The 24,309-nt window shown below is 42.3% G+C and overlaps 1 protein-coding gene across 3 annotated transcripts in view; it reads left to right on the top strand.

Moving 5' to 3' along the window:
• The first annotated feature begins 8,317 nt into the window (after nucleotides 1-8,317).
• The window catches only part of gcgrb (glucagon receptor b), a 39,079-nt gene continuing 23,087 nt past the window's right edge, over nucleotides 8,318-24,309 (top strand). For all 3 annotated transcript variants that reach the window (XM_041933571.1, XM_041933570.1, XM_041933569.1), the window contains exon 1: nucleotides 8,318-8,690. The gene's annotated coding sequence lies outside the window, so the exon portion shown is untranslated. The remainder of the gene's footprint in view (nucleotides 8,691-24,309) is intronic.

The following is a 24,309-nucleotide window of genomic DNA, read 5'->3' as shown; positions in this document are numbered from 1 at the left end:
TATTACTTAAAAATAAGGTAAAATAATTTTCTCTGTTATGATTTGTGATTTACGACTGAGCAGATATTTCTTCTTTCACTGCCAGCCACCCCTGTAACCTTGTAGTGACTTTAGTTCCCATACTTGAAAAGAAATTCATGCATTACTGGACTGTTTAGTGTGGATGATGAACCTGATTTTATACTGACCGGTCAGCTGCTGGCTGTCAGTGACAAAACAATCAGGTCAGCTTTAGTACACATCTAATCCTGTGTGTTTAGCAGTAGAGAAAATTGACTTTATCAAATGATAGAGATTAAAAAAGCGTGAAAATTAGCGCATGCAAAGGTCTCACACACGAACTGTTCTCGCACACATTTGTACATTTTTTGCTGCAGTTGAAAAAGGCAGTTCAATAAATAGCTGCCACAGACTGGCTGTTAAACGCCACTGATGTTACACATCAAGCTCTGCTTACAGGTCTTCGAGAGAACTGCTGCATGGTGCAAAAAGTTGTATAAAGCCTTTTGTGGAACCAGAGGGAGCTGCGTGATGTCCAGTAAATCCTCAAGTATTGACGTTTTGTTTAAAATTTCACCTGCTGCATTTCCGTGTTCAAACCAGTTTTGCATTTGGAGCTTCGTGGCTTCTGTGCCAACTGCAAGGCAAACCTGCGATGTACCGTACAAATGGGATTACTGACACAATGCAAATATCATTGGACAAGTAGTGAACAATACAAATTCAGTTTATGAGTCTGCCAGACAGTCCATTTGAGAAACATGACCCTCAGTCTTTCTGCCGGTCAATTTAAATATAAAAGATTAACAGAACAGCATCTTCACTGCAACTCTTGAGGGTGAAAACTCCCTGTTAAAACCACTAATGTAAGTATACAGAGTCTGCAGCACTCAGTGAATAAACAAATGCACCACTGTGGTGGCAAATATGCTGTAACAAATCGCTTTTTAAGATACAGCGCTGACATACACTGTTCACAATAACAGTCACACATTGCTGCCAAATGTGACCTTTGTTACAGTGTTTAGGAAGTAGGTGGTCCAGAAAGTTACACATGTAGAGGAAGTAAACAAAAATAACAGACGCAAACACGACTGGGTGAGGGGATGTTAGTGTGCATCAGAGTGAGCTCTCCTCCAATCAGCGGGGTTAAGATAAATATCAGGCTTTGTGGCGCATGACGCGGGAGATAATCCCTCTTGACCCAGCCTCGTGCACTGTTCGCTCTCCTGTCAGCAAATCAAAAAACAACTGTCAAGGGCTCAGAGACGCATTGGCTCTGTGTGGTGTAATTACCTGTCCTCTCTTGCGAGACGCATTTAATTCAGCGTGTGTGTGGCGCGGCTGGTGGTGAATTAAAGCGTTGTAGGTGTGGGCGAGTGACAGCATCAGAAAGGCTTAGGCAAGGGAAGAACAGAAGAATTTATAGCTCTGTGGGTGTTTTTATATATGAGCAGGCATGTCTGTAACTGAGGCCTGATCTGTGACTGTCATCTGTCCTCACTCGGGTTTCTGTCCTGAGTGCCACTGAAATGACGGGCGTCTGTGAAACTTCCATCGGCAACTTTCTCTCTCTCTCTCCACATTTTCCTTTATCTGCACTTTACTGCTCGTGGTTCATGATAATTTTATCATTATCTGTGTGACAGAGATGTGTGGTGTGTTTGGGGAAATGTGAACTGGCAGATTGTTGTTATTGTCTCACAGGGCATCAAAGCAATACAAGAAAGAGCTATTAAAGCCATATCTCTTAGAGATGTCAGGAGATGAGGAAAATATACACCAGCTGGAAAAGACATGCACAGATCATTTGCGTATGAAGATTCTCATTTGCGTCTGTTTTAATTCAGATTCACACTGACATTGAAGGCAATCTGAATTAACTGGAAGTGCTTGGCAACATCTTGAAACAATGAGCGGTTTAGCACATAAATGTGGGCTCTGTACTGCACCCCCACCCCTTTTACGGCATCTATTGTCACACATGCACAAATAACTTAATCAACAAATAAACACATGCATCTGTGGTGGTTATTAGGGTCATCGACAGTGTTTGTAATGCGTGTTATAAGATATAAGATAAGATATCTGACATATTTTAGCCCTCTTTTCTCACCATATTATAATTGCTGTGTAAAGTTATGTAACGTACTTAAGTGACGTCACGTATGGAACATAGCACAATAGCACACTTATTTTATTTTGTTTTATTTTATTTTATTTATATTTTTATTAGGAGGTAAGGCACATTACAGCAGAAACCAATGTCATAATTACATTGAGTATCAGCACACTTATTTTAATCCAAACCATGATCTTTTCCTAAACCTAACCGAGAGGTTTTGATGCCTAAACTGAAGCAAACTGCAACCATTAAACCGTGTGACAGTGAAGGTCTGGGACAATGAAGGTCCCATACGCCTGTCGCTGGTACTCTCCACCGGTGATATATGTTATTTCAGTCATATATGTCGTTTTGGGAGTCACTTGCAATCAACTTATTTGGTCATTTAGGTATGAGGATGTGCTGGCTGCACTGCTAGTGTGCAGTGGCTTTTCTCTGAACTGTTGCCTGCTTTGGCTGAAAATAATCCATGAGAGTAGAGAATTTATGAATACGTAGGGGCCAAAAACGGTGATTTCATATTTACTGATATTAAATTGTGGGACACTTAAGGACATCCACCATGCATCAACCAGCGAACAATTCTGAATTTCTGATACATATTGTTGAATGTCGTCTGCATAGGAATGACAGTGGATTTTATGCTACTGTAACTGACAGGGAGTAACACTGCATGAGAACTGGGGGATCTGGGAAAATACATCAACATTACATCAACATTAAAAACGATTTGGTATGCTTGATGATATCGAACTCAAAGCTACTGAGAGCGAAGCAGCATCATGGTGGGGCCGACAATGACAACTGGGGTGGATCTAATGTTTTCTAGTTTTCTGGTGTAATGGGCCAGACATCCTTAATGGTGTGATATTGCCACTGGTTGGGGGTGATGATCAGTGTGATTCAAGGATGCACACTGACATTCTTGTTTCATTAAGGGTTTTGGCAATGTCATATATGTAGCTTACTGTATATTTTCTTTGTGCTCATAATTGCTAAACTTTGTTAAAATGTAATAGAGACCACATGAAATATATCATAATTGTAAAGCCGCTCTAATCAATAACTTTGTATTAACAATAGATTAAATGTCTTTGTGCACTGTGAAAGGTAACACTTGTACTGACAAATCCACAGAGAACACAAGTAAAAGTCCTGCCTTCAAACCTTACTCAGAAACTGCTAATTATAAATGCTAATTATAATACACATGCAACTATATATTAAATAATTAAAAAGATCATCTCATTGAAAGTCCAGCAGTTTGTGGCTCCTGATGTGCTGGAATACTGAAAGCTACATTTTTCCTGCACTTGAATGCATCAAAATTGTATAGTGTTCTACATTAATAAATAACTAAGGATGTGTAAATTGCGCAGGTAAGTGCAGCAGACTGAAATACGTACGGACAATAATTTATACTTTATATCTTTACTATACTTCATATGTATTTAACTTATGTGACGTACATAAACGTACTTAGTTTGACCCTAAACATGATATTTCCCATGTGCCTCCTCATGTGCCTTAACCCGAACAAACTGCAAACGTTCAACAGCGTTTACCAGGAGTTAGAAAGGCTCTCTGGCAGATATTTGACATTCATCACATGTCTAAAAAACACGACTCTGAATGCTGATGTTGCCCCGTATCTGCTGGATGTGTGCAAATTGTTGCACATGAGCAACATTAAAACTTCATAGGGTGATAAAATATCAGTTTTGTGTTGACAGCTTGCTTTTGTTGCCCCAAGTAGCTGACTGACTGACTGACTGAAAGCTGTTTTCTACACCACATATATGTTTATACATGACTGGAATAATCTCACCTGACTGGAAATATTTTTGTATCTTATTCTTTCAGCTTTCAACTCTCTGAATTTTGAAAAGCCTTGAACATAGATCCAAGAGGAGGTTCAGAAGCCTAGCCTCTCTAAGACCACTTGAATTACAATATGCTGAAAGGTTATTGTTGCCCAATGATGCCAACAATAATCTGCCGATCAAACTGCAGCAGCTTAAACTCAGAGGCCCTTCTGATACTGAATTGCATTTTTCATGAAGACCACCTGCAACATGACAGTGAGTGAGGCAGAGGCTGAAAGACAATAATGCCCAGCACTGAGCTAGCATCCATCCAGCATCTAAACTGAGATCCAATTTCATCTGAGGATGCTGAGCCAGGCCTAAGATTAATGGATTCTCATTCACAGCTTCACGTCCCGACAAAAATACGACCCAGAGCTATCTGACAGAATACAGAAGCTTTTTGCGATTCTTATTCAAAGGCCGTGGCGGCCACGATGGCCTCGTCAGCATAAGGTCCTGCTTTATGCAAAGGAGTCTAATGAGTCACACCCTTTTCTGAATGGTGATTGTGGTGCCACATTACCAACATTGTTTTTTGCAGATGTTGTTTTGAGTGAGGTCTGACCCTGTTCAGGCCTGATCAGGGTTGATTAGACTCTGTCCAAACATAAAGAAAGTCTGAAAAAGAAAGTTCCCACACAAGCACCTTGAGCTGTCAGGCTCTCAGGCAGGTTTTAAATGAATCACCATGTTCAACACTACTTTCTAAACTGCTTATTTTGAGGTGAAAATGGAGGTGAACTTGAGCTGAAATGTGTATTATAACCACGTGTTGGAAATCCTGTGTGCTTTCTCAGCTGCTGTAGATATGAAGTCGAACCAGGAATAGAAATCTGCAAAATGTAAAAGATGATTTACACTGCATAATAATTGTCATACACAGCTTCAGTATGTCTCCCTGATCACGTACCTCAATCAAAGCTGCTGTAAGTTCATGAGGGAAAACATGGAAACCATGGAAACGGACAGGATGGAGTCAAGCCCCCTGCCTCAAACTCCTCACTGGTCAGATCAATTTCCAGATATTCTGTTTTAAAATGTTTTTTTTCTCCCAAAGGATCACTCGGGGACACTGCTTGACTCACTCTCCTCTGCTGCTTCACTACTCCAGTCAAGCTGTGCCTTGTGGCTCTTATCCATTCATATTTACCTGCACCCTTCTATTGAGCTATGAGTTCATCCACAAATCCACAGCGTAACACCATCACTGATGGCAGCATGATGCCACCACCTTCCCCTCCACCACCATTAAGACTTTAACTAGAATCAGATTTCTGATGATCAGTGAGGTTATGCTGCTAATTATGAGGCACTGACCCTGAGTCAAATCTGCCTGCAATGATGCATAACTGTGTGTTTTGTTATTAATGCAGAGTGCCATAAAAATGGAAATTCACAGGGGACAGAGATGCTTGTGAAGTATTAACTCAGCTCCTCTGTCAGAATAAAAACTGATGAGAAAGTGACATACGGCTTCTTCATTTTCGAAATAAAGAGAAAATATGTAGCATATAAATCAATGCAAGGTGAACACTGATGCCAGTCATAAGCGATGAACGGGTCTAATGTCAGGAGAGTAATGAGCGAACCATCATCTGTGTTCCTGCACGAAGAGAGTTTATTTCTGTCTGTATGAAAATCAAAGACTGTGAAGGAAATAATTCTGTCTAACTGAAATTGTCACTTGTCATTTTTGTACACAAGAAAACAATGGCAGTCACATTTTAAAATGGTAAAATTAGATAGAAATTGAAAAAAAAAGTTTTCAATTTTTTTTTTATATTTTGTATCACAAAAATAGAAAACCAAATTTCTATTTGACTGAGTGATTTCCTTTTAGTCTTGGCATTCCTGAACATCCATGTATGCAACCTTATGCTCCCTTCTCTACTGGCTGAGCATCCTGTGATACTGAGGCACGCAGCCAGCGTGCAGGGCTGGGAGTCATGGGATCGAAGTCAGAGAATAGATAACAAACAGTCTCCAGCATCGCTTCCCTCATGAGTCTCATTGCTTTATCAGCCTGTTGGCTTTCTGACAGAGGCCTCACTTGACTTTTGGCCGTTTTTATTTGAAGTTAGCCGCAGCTTTAAATTACAATGCAGCATTTCCATTTGACTTGCCATAGCAGGAGCAGCCCTGGTGTATCGCTAACATCGTGTTGAGTATTGTAATTGGAGCTGTGCCATGAGGCAGCATGCACACTAGCAGGGCCCTGACACTGAAACACCGCTACAGAATGCAGCCTTAATCACTGTTATTAAAAATGTGCTTGACGAGTGCAGTCTTTTGTCATTCGCAATCAGAGCCTTGTGAATCTGTTATGTAAATGAAGGTCAAACAAAAACGATCTCTTACACTTGGCTGACATGAGAACCTTGGCGAGGAACCCAATCAAGGGAATCATGTCCTCTAATTGGTGTATTTCAGTCAAGAGTGACACCTTTATTCAAATTGAACCCCCAGTGAGATTTTATTTTCATTATATAGGAGCAAAAATTTTAGCGAAATAGCAAAATTCAAACCTAAATTAAAATGTCTGGATTGCTTTTATTTTTTTCAGTCACTGTTGACTAATTTGAATAAAAATGAATGTAAACCTTGCAATTTCTATTTTATTATTTATTTATGCCAGTTTTATACTTGGAAATAAACTAATAATTATAATGAGTTATAAGAACAAATAACAGTTAAATCTTAAAGAATGATTTCTTTTTACGTTGGCACTCCTGGACCTCCATACAGGGACCGCTGTTCAACTAACAGGACAAATAGCTGCAGCCCTGATGTCACCATGAATCTTCACACAGTATTATGACACTCACCAAGTCTTCACCCTGGGACCATTCACGTTGCTTGTGTTACTCTGCTGGTTCTTGTTTTCCTGATTCGGCCTACCTGTTTCTGACTACAGCCCCCGCCTGCCTGACAGTAGCCTTTCAATGACCCCTGACCCTCCTCCTTGCTCCGCCTCTGCATTTTTTTCCCTGCAGCAACAGAGTGGGCCTGTTTGTTAAGGAGCGTTTTATTATTCAGATGTCCAGAAATATCCAAAATAAAAGCCTGCAGTATCCTCACTTCTTATAAAATTCCTTTGGACTGTGCGGAGTCCAACACTGGCTGCCATGAGTCAGAGAGGAAAAATATTCACATTTAATCAGGACCACTGGCCAGACACCAATTTGCGTAAAGCTGATCATATTCACGAATAATCGGGCCGGAAGTTGAAAGAATTACAATTCAAAATAAAGGCACAAAAGCATGACGGTACAAAAGACACATGATCATGACAGTGGGATGATTGATTCCTGTTTAGACAACAACTTCCTTAATTAAAGGCCAATTTCATAGACGAGCATAAGTTTTTCTACCTCCACATCCTCTGGCTTTAGATTTGCTGGGATGATATGATGTTTTGATAGTTACAGAAAAGAAGAAAAACCTGAGCCCTTCAAAGAGAACCGATACTGCCTTGGGACAAACTTACCTCTGCCTGGTCTCTCGGGCTCAGCTGCTGGGTTTTTACAGGGTCTGGACTAATCCATCCAGCATCTGTTGGCTCTGTTCTGTTTGTGCTCAGTAAAGAGGACATCTTTATGGTTACTGTTTCCTTCATTATACATTAGCTATAACAACATTTATGATATGGCCAAAAGAATACTCTAACATTTCAGTAGTGTTGTAATGTTGTAGGCTGTTTCATTTCAACTAAACTAAGTGAACATACACGCTTCAGCTCACCCTGTGTGCACCCGGACACACTGTTTACACATATACAAAAATGGCCCTCTAAGTTTAAATGTGTGTTCATGTGCGTAAAGCACTACTTTTGCCGTTGGTCTCACTCATAGTTCACATATTTCACAGTAATGCTCATTATGTAGATGAAGGCATTTTCATTCATTACTACATAACTATAGCTGCATGTTTACAGTCCCTCTGCTGCTTTTTCATGCAATCATTCACATTGCATAACATGATGTAAGTCTCTAGTGGTACATTCAAAGTGAAGTTAGATCTATATACATGAGCCAAAATCACAAAACCTACTGCAATAGCGAACGTTTCAATTTTAAATTTGGTTAGGCTATTCATATGTATGTATACAGGCTGTTTGTATGGCAGCGCAGGTCTTAACTGACACTTTCAACGACTTTAACACACGCATACTCACACTGAGTTTCACTTTGCTTCGTCTACTGACGTTGCAAGTCTTTCACCCTCTTGAATTATAATTTGAAACTCTCCACCGGAAGTTGCTCTTTATATTGTGACTAGCTTGACAGAAGTCGGCAGCGCAGAGCACCGACCGCGGACCGTGCAGACTCCCCGGGTCCGACGCACTCCGGTCCACTGCAACAGGAGCGAGATTTAATTAGGAAAAGTGATTTATAGAAAGCTGCAGAGACAGAGAGCGAGAGAGAGAGAGAGAGAGAGAGAGAGATCTACAAGGAGAAAAAGGAAAACAAAACAAGAAAAAATAACAAGAGTGAGCCTGGACAGAGCTCATAAGGGCACATCTGAGAACGTCTTTCTTTCTTTCTTTCTTTCTTTCTTTCTTTCTTTCTTCCCCTGTTTCACGGTCATGGTGCCGGCTGCGCCCTCTGGACTGTACCTGCGGTGATGGGCCGGCCCGGGAGATGAGCGGCGGGCGGTGAGGGGGTGCCGGGGGCGCCAGAGGAGGTCTGCGCGCTTAGGTAAGGTCACGCTTTGTTGATGTTTGCTCCGCTCACCTGTTTGCTCCACACCTGTCTGAGGAGCGGCTCATCCAGCTCTGCTCATTCAGTCCTCTCCTCCCTGCGGTCTGAACACCGCAGCCTCAACTTTCCGAGGTGTTTCAGAGCGCCAGGTTGAAGTTTCCATTAGTAACGTGCACTATGTTACCTCATCATCATCATCATCATCATCGTTCAGAAGCTTGAACGTGATCCTGCTCTTGTGTTTTATGACTTTTTGGAAATATTGCATGTGCGTGCGTCTTTCCGCTGCTCGTCTTATCACGATGAAGGAATTAGAGAACTTAGTTCAGATACACGCCGTTTCCTCCTTCTCTAACTGCTCTGCCGTATTGTGATCTGCACTGACAGCAACAGCTCTTCATTCATATTGGTCGTGTCGCAGGTAGATGAACAGTTGCAGGTGTTCTGGTCGCTCATTGGATGGGGGGACATCCACAGCACAGAATGCGAATCTGTGGATATGGAAATGGCTGTTTTTGCTTGTGATGAATGGTCACTCACATAATGCTCAATCACCTTCGGCTATTCTGCAGCTTGCATTTGACATCTGCAGAGACGAAGGTGCAGCCGCAGCTTTGGAACATGCCTTCAGGGTCTGACAGTGGCTCTGCGGTCAACAGTTAGTTCACAGTAGTCGCCACATTACACATCGAGTCATGTTCCATCTCTGCGAGGGACTTACTGTGCGCAGAAGTTTGAATCATGTGTGATGTGTACTGACGAGTTCACGTATTTCATGATGGCAGCCTCATTATAATGTAGCAAGGCAAATCTTATTACATCAAGATCAAAAAATGGTTGTGATCACAGCGCTGCAACCATTAATCCACTGGCAGAAAATTCACTGGCAACTATTTTGATAATCAGTTAAATCATTTAAGTCCTTTTAAATGTCAAGTATTCATTCCAGCTTCACAAGTGTGCTGATTTGCTGCTTTTCTTTGTAATACATGATGGTGAAGTGAATATCATTGAGTTTTGGACTGATGGGGAATCTGAACTCATCACCTTCAGCTGTGGGAAGCTGTTTTTCGTTGTTTTCTGACATGATATTAATCTGCAGATTTATGGAGAATGAAAGTAACTGTTAATTGCACCCCTGTGTGGTCACAATAAACAAAAGAAAAAATGTAAACACTTGCACAGGTGCCCTCTATGGCCTAATGTAATTTCAGGTGGTGTATTCTCAGGGTATTTATATTTTTATACCTCTGTGCCGGTGACAGCTGTGGCTCGGGCATCTTGCCTTTGGGTTGTCCGTTCGTTCGATTGTACATCCGTCTGTCTGTCTCATTCCGGTGAACATGATATCTCAGTAATGCCTTTAGGGAATTTCTTCAAATTTGGCAAAATGTTCATGTGTTCAGTTGGTGGTTGAAGGTCAATGTGACCTCACAAAACACACTTTTAACCATAACCCAAGAATTCACACGCTCATTAAGACACAAATGTCTCATAGGATACATGATGTGATGACGTTTTAAATTCAAAAGGTCAAAGGTCAACTTCACTGTGACATCATTGTTGTTCTTTCCTGTCTATTATTCAACACCATAACTCAGAACAAGGGCAGATTGTGACTATATTTCACATTTGGTCATATACTGAGTTGCTCCACCTTGAAACTGTGCTGATTGTACAGATCTTCTGTGCTGCTGGGGTGAATATGTGTGTGAAGCATCAACGTTTTACAGTTTGTAGCTTCTGTTCAGTGGCATCCATATTTAAAGCTTTGCAGTTCACCACAAGCTCGTTGGTTTTGCTGATATTTATATTCAGATGATCGTGTGATGAAGCTCTCCATCAGTGAAGATGTTTCTCACTGGAATTGACTGACTGGACTCATACATGTACAGTGAGAACTTCCCTTTTGCCAATGAATACACTGCATACCTTTTATTAAATCCCGTCCAAGTCTTCACTATATGCTAAATGAGTCTGACAGACATGGATGTAAATGCAACTTGACTGGTTGGAGGTTAACAGCGTGAGGCGGTTAGTCTAGTTGTATATGTTTTGGCATCTCTATCCTCTGCAGCTTACTGTCAGGTTTCACCTCAGAGAAGTTGATGGACTCTCATCCTGGACCATAAAAAAAATTATCTACAGCTTTCAGAGGGGATGCGAGAGGCTGATGTGATTGCTCATTACTGAAGCCTGCCCCATCTACAGTGCATTCATCCCACCCGTCCTGATTTCCAGACTGTGCTCTGGTACACCTGGTTTGCTCTTTGGTCGCAAAGTTGGTGCGTGTGTGAGCACATCATTTCTGGAAACCAGAGCTTTTCCTCTCCCTCTGCGCCCCCCCAGCCCCCTGTATTTTTGTCTGCTCTCCAAGAAGTAATATCCTAAGTTGTTCTGCCTGAGGGCTACGTGGTTTCCCCTGATATCAGGCCACTCTTTTGTAATGGTATGATGACCAGGAATTTGATTGGCCCGGTCAGGATGGGCCAGCACACACACAGAGAACTTTTACAAAGGACGGATATTGATTCGCAGACGTGAAGCTAATGGTAAGCTAATGTATTTTTTCCATTAACTTCTTCCTCCCGACACAATCGCCACTGTCCAAAGCTTGAGGTTTCAGTGGTTAAACTTTTTTTCAATCAATACCGACAAAGACAGAGAGTTGTTGTGACGCGAGACTGGGCAAGTCTCAGTAGGACTGTGGCAGGAGCCTGCGGGGGCCATTGTTGGAGGAAAGTGGTTGCTTTCACGTATGACCTTTCGTCCATTAGTGTATTGGAGCAGTTACTTCTAGAGGATGCTTCCCGCTCAATGAAAGTCAGCGAGACGCGTTTTCAGGATGTCGTGTAAAGCGAGGCGTGAGGAGTGTGTGAGAGCTGATTGGAGCCCGATGCTTTGAGGAGACCAGATAAGCTCCCGTACTTATCATACTGTAATACAGTCGTATGAAATGTGCCGTAAGAACTGGAAGCAGCCTCTCCACTTATAGCATTTTTTTGTGAAACAAGGCTTAGATTCAAGCTCATCCCGAGCAATCTACTCTGATAAAACTGTTTGTAATATTTGCTTTTGTAATTAACCAGAGCATCATTTAGTCCCACGGACAGGCAGAGAACTGAATCAACATTTAATCACCTCTTTAATAAATGTATTAACACAAATTTCATCCAGGAAGTAGCTCATAACAGAGCCATTGTTGAACTGTAAATTTAATTAAAACTTAAATTGCTTCACCTCTAGATGCAAATCGGTAAACAAATGAAAAAGATGTGTTCTCAGACCTGCTGTGCAGCACAAACACACGACCATGAGCCGCACAGAAGCGCATATATTCTGTGTGGAGCTACGCGGCTTTGTGAATGAGAGTGAATGACACGTATTAAACAGAGGTCACACACAACGCCGATGCGGTAGCGCTCATTTCCCGTGGGAGCCTCAGCGTTTCGGACCCGCTCAGAGAGGGAGGGAGCTTTATGTAAAAGCTGGTCTTGCATATTTCATGTATATTTTCTTTCGCAGACTCCTCTATTTGATCTCTCTGTTATTTATTCATTAGGGTGGGTTGAGTTATACAGTTTGAGTTATTATGCACGGAGCCTCACATTAGTCACCGTCTCACACGTACGTTCAGTGGCAGCTGCAGACGTTATTTAAAGATCGCCTTCCTGATTTTGTTATGACATCCAAATTGCTGGGTCGGCCAGTCAAATCTTTAAATTTCCTCCCTGCTGCCTGCTGATGTCGGAAAAACTCAACATGCAGCATGAGGAGTTTCAAAACCTCCACAGCGAGCTTGGGGAAAATTTGGGGATTTTGGGTGCTGGGATGAAATTCTACACTATTTGCTGCCCTTTCTTATAAATGGTTGTGTGTGTGTGTGTGTGTGTGTGTGTGTGTGTGTGTGTGTGTGTGATGTGATTGTATTGTAAATTTTTCACGTTGTTCAAGTTGTGAAAAATCACACTCTGATGTGCGATAACTGCTTCATTAACATTTATCCTGTCTGAAGAAGCATCATGACTGACGTAAACAACATGGTGTGACAGCGTGGGATGTTGACGGGTGTATTGTGTCCGTGTGTGTGTGTGTGTGTGTGTGTTTATGCATGCCTGTTAAGAGAAGGTCTGCTCTATAAACACAATTGTTTATTCAATCAACACTGACCCAGACTGGTTTCTGACGCATGCACACACACATATTCAGAGCACTTCAGGAGCAGATTGCCCCTGCCTGGTGAAACAGAGACATTTTTATCTGTCAGCAAAAATCACATTTGTTAATCTCCCCAGTCTGATGCTGATGTCATCAGCGTGAGACGCCCCTGTGGCTAATTAATGCAGGAAATGGCCGCAGGGCAGCGGGATACAGGGCCGTGTGCCTTAAATCGCTGAGCTTTCTCTGTGGACATAGAGGCGTTTAAGGTTAAGCTCCGCTGTCATGCTTTTACGTAAGTAAAATAGAAAAGTGTTGGCATCGTGCTCACACACACAGACACACACAGACACACACACACATCTGATAACTTGATTATAACCCTGTTTTCATACTAATGTGTGGTTTTAAATCTGTGTTTGGGTTCTAAAAGTAAAGATGAGGAGGGAGAAACAGACTCTAACAGCTTATTATTATACTGTAGCTATACTGATTTACATAGGTTCATGTTTTTGCATACAAGAAATGAATGTATTTTAACATTTTATGCAGAAAGTCCAAGCAGACGAAAGCCCATATTGAAAATTTGGAACATTATGTTTACTTCAACTCAACAAAGAGGAAGCAAACGCTGCCCCAGTTCTGTTCTACACACTGAGTGGAAATAGATTTTGAGTATAGAGTGTGTTCACACAGAAAAAGTGCTAAATTATATGGTGTTGGGATCAAGCTAAAATGTGTTTCCAGAGCTTGAATACTTTCTTGTGTGTGAAATCTTGTAGATTCTGTCTCTTTAATGTTTTCCAGCTGTTAGCTCCTCCACCATTTCCAGTGCATTGCATTATGAGATATTGTGCTTAGCATTAAGAGACAGCATCCATCAACACTACACTCAACCAAGGGAATTTACTGTAGCGTGTATACTGACATTTTTGAGTTCACTTAAGAGCCCAAAACGCTCATCCAAAGCACACCCAAAGTAAATTGAAAGCCATTCTTGAACCAATGAACCAAAAACATGATTTTGGAAAGTAACACTGTGTGTCAGAATCACTGCGTCTCTGGCTTTGAGTAATAGAGGTTTGAACACACTGAAGTAGAAAGTTTTTTTTCTGTCTGAATGTCTTTTTCTTTTTTTTTCTTTTTTTTTTTTAACGAATAGATGCTTCCAGATGACTATATGTGGGACTTATTAGCTGGAAAACACAATGGGACCACAGCATGAAGCTTTACCCTATTACAAGTTCAATAAAAACTTAAATCATTATTAATTATTTGGGAAAAAAAATAGATTTAAGAGCACTCTTTGCTCAAAACACATTTAAAATGTAGCCCTATTGCCAGACAAATACATTGATATTGCCCAATTATGCAAAAACCATGGATTAGTGTGAGTGTTTTCATATGTAAGAACAAACAAACAAGCTGTGAATGCAATTCTGATACATCGTTGCCCTTTAAGTTGATATGGTGAGCTTGTTAGAAGACAGCTGCTTATTTATACATCCAGCAGTTAGAAAGCAGCATTGTTTTCCATTTGGAGTCATGTTTCTGACCACCTGAAGGCCAGTATTCACTCTCTTGTAGCTCTTCTTTGGTCTCTTCCCACCCCATCAGGCTCATTTGCTGCTAAATGCTCCATCACGCTCACAAACTAGTCACTCCCGACTGCAGTTTGAGGAGGGCTGTAGATTCGGCCGTAGTTCTCTGTAGGTTCATCACTATGAATATTTTCACATTGTTATTATAAGAATGTTCACTGTAGTAGTGTTAAGATTAAAGAAAGTTTGTTCTTATGTCAAATAAACTATGGTTATCGTTAGAGAAATTATGATCACAAATTCTAGTCTCTTGCTACACCCATCCAACACCCTGTCCTCTGCATTCGTGGTTAAATGCCAGCTTTCAATGCACTGGAATTGTCCAATGTGGACGTCTTTCTTTGAAATACTGATCTGATCTTTTAAAACTTAGTGCGCAGCGAGGCATTGAGACGTAACAGATTGAGGCGAGGAGCATCACTCCTTCCTGCCTGTTATCTGAACTCTGCGGCACAGACACTCTCATTAAACGTATGGCAAACAGCTTGTTAACTCGCAGCCATTAATTTCACTTAAACAGACAGTAATTTGAAATGTGATCTCAACTATTAGCTGATGTTCACTGATGACTATCTGCATGAATATAATCTTCATGCTGTACTCTGAGTGTGACAGTGAATTTGAAAACCCTGAACCAGTCCATCACATTCATTATGTACCTGCGTCACCCCTCACTCCACCACTCCCTCTTTCTCTATCTGACATTAAGTGTTCCTGGCCTGCATCAAAATCTCTTATCTTATCTATTTCCCCCATTAATGGTAATAATCCTTCCTTTTTACACCCTGTCTGATCAGGGAGTCCGTCCCTTTGCTGTTCTGCTCAATGTCTTTCTTCCTCCCCTTCCCTTTATTTCATCATCGCCTCTCACTCTGTATTAACCATCTCTGTATCCTCCACTCCATCTCCTCCCACTGCGTTGTCCCATTCATTCTGCAATGCTCGCTCTGAAATCGTCCCATTCCCAGTCTCCCTGTTATATTTTATATTTTCTCTGGCTCAAAACATAAAATTGAACCTGTCCCACCTCCGTCCATCTCACTCAGTACATTGTATGTGTGTGCATTCGTGTACGCACAGGCGGGGGATCAGCTCATCCATCCTCCCTGAATCCTCACCCTTGACTTTCATTCAACCACACACCTTCACAGGGTTTTACTGTTCGCGTGTGTTTGGACAAATGAGTATTTTCTCTGTGCGTAAAGACAAATACAAAACGACAGAAAATGTGTGAAGAGACAGAGGAGAATGGTAAAACACAAAAAGAACAGAGAAGAATACACAAGACAAGTCAAGAGACAAGTGCTTGACAGGAAATCTCGCTACCAGGAAAGAGTTGACTTAATTGGACAGCACCTATAGTTTGTCAGGTTTCCAGATATCTTCGTGGTTTTTAACAAAGATCCACGGTTCTTTTAAAATACTTAACTTGCTGCAGCTCATGTTCTGGTGGAATCAACTTACTATTTGATGATCTCCATGCTACTTTTTGGCCACGCTAGCAGGCTAGTTGGTTGATTGTTGTGTCGGTCCACCACCTTAGACTGAATATCACAACATGGTTGGCCATGAAATTATGTACAGACATTGATGTTTCCAGAGGATGAAGCCAAACGACTTTGATGATCTGCTGGCATTCCTCCGGTGCCACCAGCAGATTGACCTATTTGTTTTTCAGCTGAGGTGCTGGAGGTGTGTGCACGGGCTCCTCTGGGACCCGCGGTTACCCATAACACCCTTCACATGCAGTTTTACATTTGAACAATACCATGAACTCATTAACTAAAGAGTAAAGAAACTGAACAAAATGAAATACATACAAGAAATAATATGGAAATTGTTTTGCTTTTCAGAGTGCACCGAATGTGACTCAGTACCAAGTATTAAACATTCTGATACTTTAACTTGCTAAATTTTGAATTTAACAGAGGAGAAAGTGGCTTCCTGCTCTGAATGTGCAGATAGCTTTTCCCATGGCGCTGCAGTCGGCCAGCGTAAGTTTTTACTAAGTGCAGCAAATTAAAGACTTGCTGAGAGCAAAGCGACGTGAAGCTGGAGCGATCCACTGCCTCTGAGCTGATCCATTATACATGAAGAGCTAATATATAATGTGATCTACTGTACACAGCTGGGAGGAAAGAGAAAGAGGAGGGAGGCGGAGAAAGAGGACAAATGGGGGAGAAAGGTAGATGGCGTTTGTCTTTGATGTCTGCCTGACATTTGGATGACACAAACGAGACATTTTGACAGCGTCGGCTCGGATGTGCTGTCGCTGCTGTTTCCTGCCACCCCGAAATCCCAACTGACAAACTCGCCACACCAGCGACTCATTAATTACTGTGCAGAAACAGACAGTAAAAACTGTGTGATGAATTAATTCGCCGCCTTTTTCAAACCTGTGTGGGCATCTCTCAACACGCACACACACACACACACACACACACACACACACACACACACACACACACACACACACACACAGAAGCCCACAAATTAAGACCAAACGACCTCGCTGAGGATGTGTCTAGGCTGGTCAGCGCTGAGATCACAGGTCTTGACTGACCGGTGTGTACATCCATGCATTCTTTGTGGTGCATGCATGTGTGTGTGGACGACAGTACTGCTGGCGGAGACAGTATTTATAATCAGGCAGGTGAACGTTTACCCTCCAGGATATCACTTACCCCTCCATGTCTTTCATAGACTCCCAGCTAATGTTTTAGTCATGCTGCCTGTCTGTTGTCATGACTCCTGTTGTTGGGACAACTGTTATCCCAGCTCTCTACGGGACAGCTGAAGTTTTCCTGATGTCAGTCCTCTGTCGTGCAAACTTCCCATCCGTCGCACTGAGAATGAATTGATGTTGGCAGTGACAAATGAATGGTGTATTAAATCAGTGAGTCTCACATGCACCTGATCAGGTGTAATCACATCGCCAGAGAGGTTTAATTATTTCAGAATATTCATTCATGTGATGTGATGAAGGATGAGGATTAAAACGATTAAAGGGGAACTCCCCCGTTTTTGCACATCGGTGTCTGTTTACGGGTTTTGGGGAAAACTGCTGCAAAAAATATGAATAATACCTTTGATAAATAGCCTCAAGTGATGTCACTTGAGTCAGTGTCAGTCTAAAGATGACACGTTTGAAAAAGAGAGAAATCTGGTGGTTAGAAAGAAGAACCAGACCTCTCTAGCCAAGGCCAGCAGCCTGAGGCTACGTTAGCCTCTGCTGGCAGTGCACCCGAATCTCTGTCTGAACTGTCAGTGTCAAGTTGCATTGTGGGTAATGTAGGAGCCACATTTTGACAAAGAAGAATGAAAGTGTGCAATAAAAAAGGCTGTATCGCTGGTTCTGCTACATTGATATTGATCGTTTTTCTTAACCATCCATTGTGAGCCTGACAGCGTGGGAGTGCATCAGTGGAGAAAAATGCCTAGAAAAGACTACAGAAAAAAACATGCATCACTGAAATGCACTCGAGACTATGTTGCATCATCGCTACTGTCTGTGTTTTGGGGGTATTTGTACAATCATTTATCTATATTAACTGCAGTCAATAGTCAGTTATAAGTTAAATTATCCTAAAAGGATCTGTACTTCTGTACTAAACCTGTTGAATTCCAGGATTAGTAAACTGTGCCCAGGCAAGAACAAGGAATTGGAAAAAGGAAGAGACCATTTCATTTAGAGGAAGTGCAATATATTTGGTATCTACTGTATTTGGGGATCAAGTCAAAAGATGAATGGGGCATGAATGACAGAGTGGGCTACTTTGGCTTACTACTTGAACATAATTACGTAAATCTTTCTCTATTAAACACAAGAGGCTTTCTCATTCGACACCGCTTTTATATAAGGATTTTCAGATGTCTGCTGAAATGTCGTTGCTACCAAAAGCTTGACAGAATTGAACTTCTACAGAATTAAACTCTCATTCCCACCGAAGCTGCTGCTGTGTGCCCAGGTTTGGTTTTCATTATGTGTGATTAGAGACCCGAGGTCACAGATCCCCGTCCACAGTGAGTACTCAAGGACAGCAACACATGGTGCAGCAGGATATCGATTCTTGAGTCATCTAATTACAAACCTAAATCGCATTTGAGGTGTATTGTGAACCACTCATGTTGGTTTTACCCACTTACTCACTTCCAAAAGAACAATTTCACTCAGATCATCTGAACAGTCAGCCTCAGCAGCAGAGAAGACCGTTGTCATGCTCATCAGTTTACAGCACCTGACCAGCGTCGATCAATATGCTGTGGACCTTGAGCAGCATTAAGAGGTTGATTGAGTTCTCTAAGGACCTCCTCAGTGTTTAATGTCACAGAACTCCCAACGCTGATTTATTCATTCATCCACACAAATTACTTAATTAGTGTTCTTAATTCAATATCCCAGAACCAGAACCCCCGAAGCAGAATTTTAGTCCTGAGTGATTTCTGCAGCATCATTGACGTTGAAAGAGTCTGTTAACTGTAAAATACGTTTTAAGTATATGCACGTACCTCAGTTATTTTAAAATAAAACTGTATTACACTGAAGCTGTCCATCGTGAGAGTGTTACACTAAATCCTCACAATTTTCATGTTTTTTCACCTGACACCTTCCGTACCCATCTGACAATACCAGGGCTTCACACCAACTAATAGCAGAACTGTGCAGTATTTGTTGTTATTATTGTTGGTTTTCAAGTCTGCAAGCTCTGACTGTTTTCACAGTCTCTTCTCGACTGATGCAGGGGCGAGCTTCCCCTCACTGTAGACCACATGGTCAGCATCAAGCTGTGAAAATGAACAATCATCCAATTTCCTAATAAGTCTGAAAACCCTTCATTTAGGCCCAGCAAGCTAACTGTCGCTGGATATTTTAAACTAGAAGAGTACTGTAGCTTCCATGCGTGAACAAAAGGCTAAAGGGGTTCTGATTGGCTGGTTTGAATGATGGATTCATGAGTTTGAAGGCTTATCTGACTCACTGCACATTGGTTTATGATACTATGATGATTTCATAGTAGCTCATTTCATCATGTGTTGCAGCAATCACAGGGTCAACAGTATAAACTTGATGCAATTCATGTGACAAATTAATTTATAGGCCATTGCAGCGCCTTGGCAGACGACATCACGTTGTGCTGCAGTGAGGGTTAACATGAACCTGGCCCTGTGTGCATCACAATGGCTTCACTGAAATGAATGAGGAGGCTGTGTTTCCTGTGCAGTGTCTGAACATAAATTAGTTTGGATGAGGTAACAGAAAGTTGCCTCACAGCCAGAATAACCATACAGAAGAAAATCATTCTTTACAGCAAGGCATTCTTCTTAGCACAACGGAAAAATATCACCATTAATCACACAGCAATGAGTGTGACATTGACTCATGAAGGCACATCTGACACACACACACACACACACACACACACTTTCAGTAAGTCTTTTTTTGGTCTCCTTTGCAGTGATTATTGCATGAAAGTTCAACATTAGATTTGCATCCTTTTCGCATGCCTGTTTCTTGTTTTATAGATCCACAGTGTATGAAAGAGTAATGACAGTCAAAAATGGATGTCGTCCAGAGTTTTTCAGTCATTGCGAGAGAGTCAGTCATCTGACGTATATTTTAACTGACACTTGCAAACCAACCACGACGCATGTTTGAATCCAAAAACATTTACACAGACTCACAGTCTAGTTTTAAGAGCATTTAGATGCTTTTTACATGCAAAATGACCAAAGGCAGCTGGGACCGTCACTGTGTATGAAAAGTGCTTCCGTGACATTCAAGTGTCTGTGGGTGAAGACCTCCTCTGCTGACCGAGGATCAGCTGCGCTTCACTCTTCATCTCATTTGTGTGTATGTGCACACTTATGCCTTCACCTTCGTGTGTGTATGTCTCTCTTCCTCTCTGTAATTGATTTTCCATCATATCCTCTCGCGTCTTAATCTTGTGACAGAAAAAGCCTGAGGCTGGATGAATATAGAGCTGAGGCGTCATGTTGATACCTTAATGAAGCCGCTCATCTCATCTCTCCTGCTCCGACACTGACGCTGCAATGACTGTCATCTATTACAGCGAGCCAACAGGTTCCCACAGGAGCTCGCCGCTCCGGTCCTCTTCTTATTCATGTTTCTCCTTCACTTTTCTCTCTGTCATTTTTGCTTTGAAGCAGAAAGACTGCAGGGAAAGTGCTGTCATTCACACCTGCCAGATTGATTCTCTATCAAAAACACTTCTCTCTCTCTCACACACACACACGCACAGAGCAGTGATTGTTAGGTGTCTGGGCTGTTTTTGATACACCCCGATTGGTGTTGTTGACAAAGCAGTACTCCTGAATTTGCCGTCACGTATCAACGCCCTGCGCTGCGTGCACACAAGCAGTGGCCTGCTTTTTTGAGGCGGCTCTATATTGGCAATTTACACAACTTTTACTTCACGGAACACACACTCAGACACACACTAAGTCTATTGAGTGTAAATATTTGTGTGTAGCAGCAGGTTTGTCATAGCTGCCGACTCTCCGCAGGCTCGGCTCCATTAATGGTGGACAGGAGGATGAAGCTTGCACAGGAGAGTGTGAGCAGCAGAAGGGGATTATGGAAGGAACGGTAGGATTGAACATACCAGCTCTGACACTCAGGTTACATGGACTGTGACTCTATAGGGATGAGGATTCAGTGATCATGTGGGTGTACATGGATTCCCTTGTACACTGAAGCAGGGGCACAGAAAGAGGGCTGTTAACTGACCATTGACCTTTCACTCAGCCCCCTCCCAGACCTACTATAACCCTGTGAGTTGGTTGAAAACACTGTCTCCTCATCAGTTTGAATGTAGCTCTGTGTAAATGCTTCCTACAGGCCAGAGGTTAGAGTTAAGATTCATTTTGTTGTGTTCAGAGGACAATAACTAAACTAAGCAAATGTAATGCTAGCTGAAGTTAGTGTGTTGAAGTTTGCTGGGGATATGGACTGTAGATTCTCCAGTCCAATAAAAGGCAGGACAGAGCTGCTAACGTTAGCCTAAACCTGCACAGTATCCTGGAGTGGACCACGCCCCGAACACATGAGCTCATCATCAAGATCAATCATCAAGACACGACTTTCCAATCACTTTCCATCACTCTTACTACAGACCTACGCACACCTCTTCAAAATGCCCTAAACTCAAAGCCTGATTGGCCTTTCGTGTCCACTGTTACAGTTGCTAAACAATGACTGGATGATCACATGGAGAGGGAGGGGTGCAGGGAACGGTCAGTCCCTTGCCTCTCTGTTCAGATGAAAACGCGCTGTGTGAACATCATCTAACCGACTTTGTTCCCTTCGGGTTCTCATTTAATGGAGAGTTGTGTAGCGTTGCTATCCTTCAGATGACAGAGAACATATGGTCCTCTGCTCCTGCTTCCTGTGGGGCTTTTCTACACACTGCTTCACCCACAGCTCCTTGTCATCCAGCTCCCCACCCTCAGCCCCATCTCAGCATATATATATTGCAGCATGTGTGCCGTCACACATTGCATTACAGCGCTGCATAAGTCAGCGCACAGACACTACATGCTTGATGAGTGTGGTTTTGTATTTGTGTGCGCGCGCGGTCGCTAATGTATTTGTTGCATGCATGGTTACATGTCTATTTACAGAACATGTCTAGAGGGTCTCGCCAGAAATTATGCACATTTGTGTGTCTGTGGCCTCGGTCCGTGGGCTTATGCATTACTAATGTTGATTAGGATGAAAATTAAACTCCACATGAACAAATGTGAACACTTGGCTACGCCAGATGAACCCCTTGACTTTCTTTGGTGACATCCTATCATCAAACACCTCATGTTAGCAGCCCAGAGAGATTTCAAGTAATGTGCACCGGCTGATATGGCCAGTGATTAGAGTCATTTTCAATTGTTTTACTTCTAATTTTTTTTCTTTCTTTAGACTCAAGACTTCTCAGTACACGGCCAGTGGCGTGAGATCATAAGAAACAGTTGGTAAAAGTGTGTAGCTGTCCTGTGTTAAAATCATGTACATGTCCATTTATTTCTATTCTTCACAAAGTTGTTGCAGGCATATTAGAACCAGAACCAGTTTGGTTTCGCTCTCTCATTTCAAACAACAGGGATGGAGAGCACCAGTGGGAGCTCTAAAGCTGTTGGGTGCGATGTTACACAGTTGGTATCATAATCTGTCACCACCACAGTATACAGCAGTGCTGGGGAACCTTTTTCCTAAATGTTCCATTTTCAGAACATCCTTCGAGGGCCATGCTGATTGGCTCCACCAGGAATTGTTCATAGGTGTGGCACAGCACCTGAGAGGCTTATGATGCATATGAGATGGGGCGAGGGGGGTGTTCATTTTGGTGGAGCAGCATTCGTATCAAGGTGGCCTTCGCCCCCTGGCCCCCCCTCGGACTGAGGTTTCAGCTTCTTAGCTGTTAGCTTGCTCACCACAAAACGCCATCTCTCAGTGTTGTGCAGACATGTTTTGTCAGAATGTGGTGTTGTGAACGCTACTTGTTGGGCATCCAAACTCTGCTGAAGAGCATTTTACTAAACGTATTGATTTCTTTATCGTTGGAGAAAAAATTTAAAGTGATTGCTTTTTGTATTTATGAATTGCTTCACGGGCCGGACCGACCGCTCTTGTGTGCCGTATACGGCCCGGAGGCCAGAGGTTCCCTCTGGTTAACAGGGGCCTGCTGCGTGCTGTGTGGGGCATCATACAGCAGTCATCCTGTGGGATCTGGACCACTGGTACAGCCTAGTTGTATGCCGTGTGATACAGAACTGAATGCTCTGCAGAGCTGCTTTCAAGGCTCACAATGAGAATCGTGTAACAAGATGTGTCCTTGACCTTGGGCCGCTTGCCAGCATTCACATTTACTACAGTTAATATGAAAACTGTAACTGAATACATAAACACTAAACATGGTTTGGAGATATATTCAACACAATACAGACTCAGAGGCTGTAAACAGACGGTGGGAATGATGTCGTAGTCGGTTGCCTGGCAGTGTAATATTGTGTGGCACAAGGTGACAACATAACACTGATATAATTACTTTTCCACTTCCAAACACAGTTCGTCACCGTTTTGAATGAAGTCACACTGCAAAATTGAATAAGAGCGAACTCTTCCCGCAATTCTGGTGGTGGAGGAGGAGGAGGAGGGGAGGAAGAGGCCAGCACCAGCACAGGAGCTGCATACTTGAATTCATTCAGCTGTATGCGCTTTCACTTAAGCAAATGGAAAAAGCAGTGAATGTGTTGTGTTGTGTATGTTTACACCTTACTGACTGTTGCAGAAAAAGCACAGATATAACCGATATACTTAAGGATGGTGTTGTACATGCCAGCTTCCCGCCATGTCTTCCTTGGACACTTGAATAGAGTGATCAGTGACACCTGTGCTTTTCTTGCTATGACACGTCAAAACGTCTGCTGTGTGAAAGGTTTACCGGAGCCGTCTGGCTGTCACAATCACTGCTGAGGCTTCCTGCAGCTTCCCTGCAGGCTTCAGTGAGCCAGCAAGTTTGACAACACCACTTATTTGTCTTTACTGGAATCTTCCACTGCGTATAAAATGAAAGGCGTTTTTCGTTTTCTCTCCATTTTAGATGTTGCCTTAAAAAGCCTATTTGAGTTCATTAGACATGTATTTGTAAAAATGAATTACCACTCTGTGAAAATCTTTGCTTAAGTGATTAGAAGTCAGGTCACTCACCCTCAGTCTTGGACAGATTCCAGTTAAAATGTTTTTACATTAACTGCTCTGATCCTCTCATCCAGCGCATGAAACAATTACATCCGTTACTGTACTGACCTTGTTTCATCTCTGACCCTGCAAAAAATCCACGTCA

Source organism: Chelmon rostratus, chromosome 3 (genome assembly GCF_017976325.1).
Source record: "Chelmon rostratus isolate fCheRos1 chromosome 3, fCheRos1.pri, whole genome shotgun sequence".
Classification (NCBI taxonomy): Eukaryota; Metazoa; Chordata; class Actinopteri; order Chaetodontiformes; family Chaetodontidae; genus Chelmon; species Chelmon rostratus.
The sequence above is the reverse complement of the archived record's forward strand: the minus strand, read 5'-3'. Positions and strand labels throughout refer to the sequence as shown.